Raw genomic sequence first — 4,141 nt, forward strand, 5'->3', positions numbered from 1 at the left:
TGAAGCAGAGTAAGTATAATTAGCTTTGGCAAAGCCTGTTTACCCAAACAAATAATAGAATCTTGTAATTGCTGTATTTGGCCTAAGATTTTCTTGTCAACATGGATTTAGTTTTCTCAAGTTTCTGTAAAATTTTTTGGAAAGTTTTGCAGGTACTCAGAGGCGTGTACTGTGCATGAGGGGCAATGGTGGCAGTAGCTGCAGCAGCGATGATGCTGGCAAGGCTAGCAATGCCTGCAGTCATCACCCTATGAAGCTTTGGTGTGGTGTTTTAAGTGATGCAGCAACTCCTGCATGAATGGGATAGAAGAGGCCTCTTGCCACGATTCCCGGAGTTCAACTGGAACCCCAGTGGCTACTGGCCTTTGTTTTAACTACTTCACAGCTGCGCACAGGATGACTTACACAATTTACCCTGGTTTGGCAATTCTTGAATGAGTTCATTGAATAGCCAGCCACTCTTGAAACACCTTAAGCACAGCAAACAGGTGCTCCAGGAAACTCCAGCTCCTATAGGGCAGCAGGCTCCCAACACAATCCCACATGACCAGGTAAGAAAAATAATATCATATCTGATTATTTTCAACAGGGAAGTAGACACTATTCCTCAGGAAAACACAAAATACAGGCAGGGATAGAGTCAGCCCCACCTCTGCTGGAGCAGGAACGTCATCAGGGAGAGATGCAGGTCAGTGTGGGGAGGGACCTGGTGGGCAGGGTTGGGCCAGTCTCCCCACATTATCAATTAAAAGACAGAATCATCCATATGCCTTTTGCAACAAGAAAAATCAGTGGATGTTGAAGTCACAAAGTGGAGATAAGAAGAAATCCTCCATCACTCAGTCCTCAAAAGGCAGCTGGCTCAAACTGTGAAGGAAAATGATCATAAACAAAGCCAGGGAAGTATTAACATTCTCAATAGTCCACCACATCCTCAGAATGTTCCCCTCAGCTTCCCCATAACCTGGTCCCATCCTCTCTGCCCCAGCCCCTCCTATGGCAGGTCCCATGGTCTCACCTTTAGGGGCTGTCAGAGAATCATGAGAATCCAGGGAACTATCACTGCCTGGGAGAGAAGAAAACAGAACCTGGTCAGAGTCCAGAGATGAGACCACAGGAAGGACTAATGGGGGTGACCTGCCCATGGGCTCCATCTACACTGTCCCCAGGGGATCAAGGATAAACCCCTGATCCACACTTACCTGCAGCCTGAGTGCGGCTTCCTCCTTTTCCACCTGTGGGAAGAAACATCCTGTAAGACCACAAAGGAGTGGGGCCATGAAGTCCTAAATGAATCCCCTACTCTGGGCCGCGGGGAAGTTTCCAAAACTGTGCCTGAGAACCCAGGGCAGGACCAAAAAATATGAAGAAAGGAGATGAGGGGAGCCTGGAGTAACCACCTCCCCTCTGCCATTTGCTGGGAATCAGGACCCATCGTCAGAACAAGGTGAACAAGTGGTGATTCATTTTCATAAGCGGTTTACAAAGAGTGAGTGTGAGCAGTCAGCTCCAGACTAGGCAACACAGCATGTGGATGGTACACCCCATTACTAGGCAGGACAAGTTCTCCCTGGGGCATGAAAGCCCCCAATGGACAAGACCCCCCACTCCCTTCCCTACCTGAGTGCTTCTTCCTCCACATCACAGCTGCAGCCACCGCAGCTCCAGTGAGCACAGCTCCAAGGAGAACCAGGCCAGCAATGAGGCCCGTGGTGGGGACGGAGGACTGAGGAGGGGGCACTGGAAGGGAAAGGAAGGTCAGATCCAGAGTCCCAGGCCTCATCCTGACCTTCTGAAGGTCTCCAGAGGGCTCCTAATCCCCCCTGAGAACACCCTCCATGTCCCTGACCCCCTCCTTACCCCATCTCAGGACTCAGGGCTCCAGCAGCCCCTTATGCAGCACATGGCATGTGTATCTCTGTTCCTCTCCAGAAGGCACCACCACAGCCGCCCACTTCTGGAAGGTTCCATCTCCCCCAGGCCTGGTCTCCACCAGCTCTGTGTCCTGGGTCAGGTCCTCCCCATCTCGCTGCCAGGTCAGGGTGATGTCCGCAGGGTAGAATCCCAGGGCCCAGCACCTCAGGGTGACCTCATGGTCAGAGGTGGGGTGGTGGGTCACTTGTGTGTTTGGGGGAACTGAGAAGGGTGAGAAAAGTCACACTTGGGGTTTCATCCACAAACACTGAAGGAGAATTGACCATCCTCAGAATGGACAGGGCAGTGAGTTTGGAAGGAGGAAGCAGAAAACCCTGAAACCAGCCTAGTCTGGTTTCATTAGACAGTTTTAGAATCAGGGTGAGAGCCTTAGGTAGGAAGATGAAGGTCTCTAAGGAGGAGAACACAGACTTGCTCCAGGAAGTTCCTGATCTGGGTGGAGGGTGAATGAGGAATCATATCTCATACCAAAAACAAAACCTTGACAGAGAAACTAATTGCTCCCAAATTGGCTGCCCAGGCAAATGGAGCCAGTGACAGCTGCTCTCCCCTCCATCTCGGGAGAGACTGGATTCCTTCACTGGCCTTAACTTACAGAAGGGCCCTGTGGGCGAGTCTCTCTCTAGGACAGAAAATGAAACCCAGGGGGGCTCCTCCCTCTGGAACCAGAAAGCAGGCCTCTTCTGCCCATTATCCCATTTTTCCTGTGGGGGCCAGGAGAGGGGAGGTCAGGAGTCCTCTAGGCCCCTCTCACCTGTGCACTGCAGCACCTCCTTCCCCATCTCCAGGAATCTGCTGAGCCACATGGGGCACCTGCCCTCCAGGAAGTTCCTGAGGTGCTCGACCTCACCTCTGGCCTCCCACTTGTGCCGGGTGATCTGAGCATGCGTGTCCGCCGCGGTCCAGGAGCGCAGGTCCCCCTTCAGGGAGATGAAATCAGCGCCATCGTAGCCGTACTGTCTGTACCCGCGGAGGAGGGGCCTGTCGGGCCCCTCGTCGCAGCCAGACATCCTCTGGAGGGTGTGAGACCCTGAGCCCCGACCCTGCGTTAGCATCAGGCTTACCGGGATCTCACACCCTAAATAAACCTAAACTGAAAATGAAACCGCGAAGAAGACAGTCCTGGGGACCTTCCCGGGTTGAGGGTCTAGGTGCGCCCCACAGCCTTGGGGTGTCTCCTGGGCCTGAAGACTCGGGGCGGCCCCCAGTGGGCATGGGGCGATGACCTGGTCCTGGGCCCTGGTAGCTCACCGTCCTCGCTTTGGTTGTAGAGGCCGCGCAGGTCATTCAGGTGCGCTTTGAACCTCAGTATGTTTTTCCTTTGGTTCTGCGTCTCCTCGTCCCGATCCTCCGGCCCCAGCTGCCCCGCCCAGGGCGCCCGCGGCTCCGCACTCTGCCCCGGGGAGTCGCTGTCGAAGCGGTTGAACTGCGTGTGTCGTCCACGTACCCCACGGCGATGACGCGGGGCTCCCCGGGGCCGGGCCGGGACATCGCGGTGTGGAAAAAACTCATGGAGTGGGGCCCTGGGGGCGGGAGGGGAGACCCGGGCTGACCACCCTTCCCGCAGCGGTGCCTGAGTCCTCGTCTGACAACGTACAAGGAGGCGGGAGGTCTAGAGAGATTGACAGGGGGCGGCGGGAGAAGGACAGGGACTGGAGGGGCGGGGGTGGGGCGGGGTGTGTGTCTGGGGGAATTGGAGGATGGCGGGAGGCTGGGAGCCAGCACTGGTTTGGGGAGAGGAAGGTCCGTAGGGCCAACTGCGGCATATCGCGCCTTTCCCGGGGTCCTGCGCCCTTGCCCGGGGTCCCCTGGCTCCACTCGAGTGCTCGTTTCCCCGCAGGCACCGCACTCAACCGTCCAGTTCACCGCCAGGGTCAGGGTCCCTGAAAGCAGCAGCAGGAAGGGAAAGGGGCTTCCCTACTCCCATCTTTCGGATCTCCGGAGAATCTGAGTCCTGGCGCTAAGGTGGAGACTGTAACGGGACCGCCATGGTGCTGATCAGCTTCTCTGGAAACCCCCCAGGCACTGGGGAGTGAGAACAGGGGAGGAGTAAGGAATATCCAGGCTGGAGTACAGGAACAGTTGAGAGGGAGATGTGAAACTGAGGGGAAAGGAGAATCCTTTGCCCCAGACACCACTGAGGACACTTAGGCCACACCCTGGGACTTGGGACTTTGCCCTGCCCCCGCCTCTCCTGCACAAACAT

The 4,141-nt window shown here is 55.7% G+C and overlaps 1 pseudogene; it reads right to left on the minus strand.

Annotated features, from left to right (window-relative positions):
* Positions 1–839: 839 nt before the first annotated feature.
* On the minus strand, positions 840–3,701 carry LOC119251304 (patr class I histocompatibility antigen, A-108 alpha chain-like; annotated as a pseudogene).
* Between the last annotated feature and the right edge of the window lie 440 nt (positions 3,702–4,141).

Source organism: Talpa occidentalis, unplaced genomic scaffold, assembly GCF_014898055.3.
Source record: "Talpa occidentalis isolate TD23 unplaced genomic scaffold, MPIMG_talOcc4v2.1 talOcc4.2, whole genome shotgun sequence".
Lineage (NCBI taxonomy): Eukaryota > Metazoa > Chordata > Mammalia > Eulipotyphla > Talpidae > Talpa > Talpa occidentalis.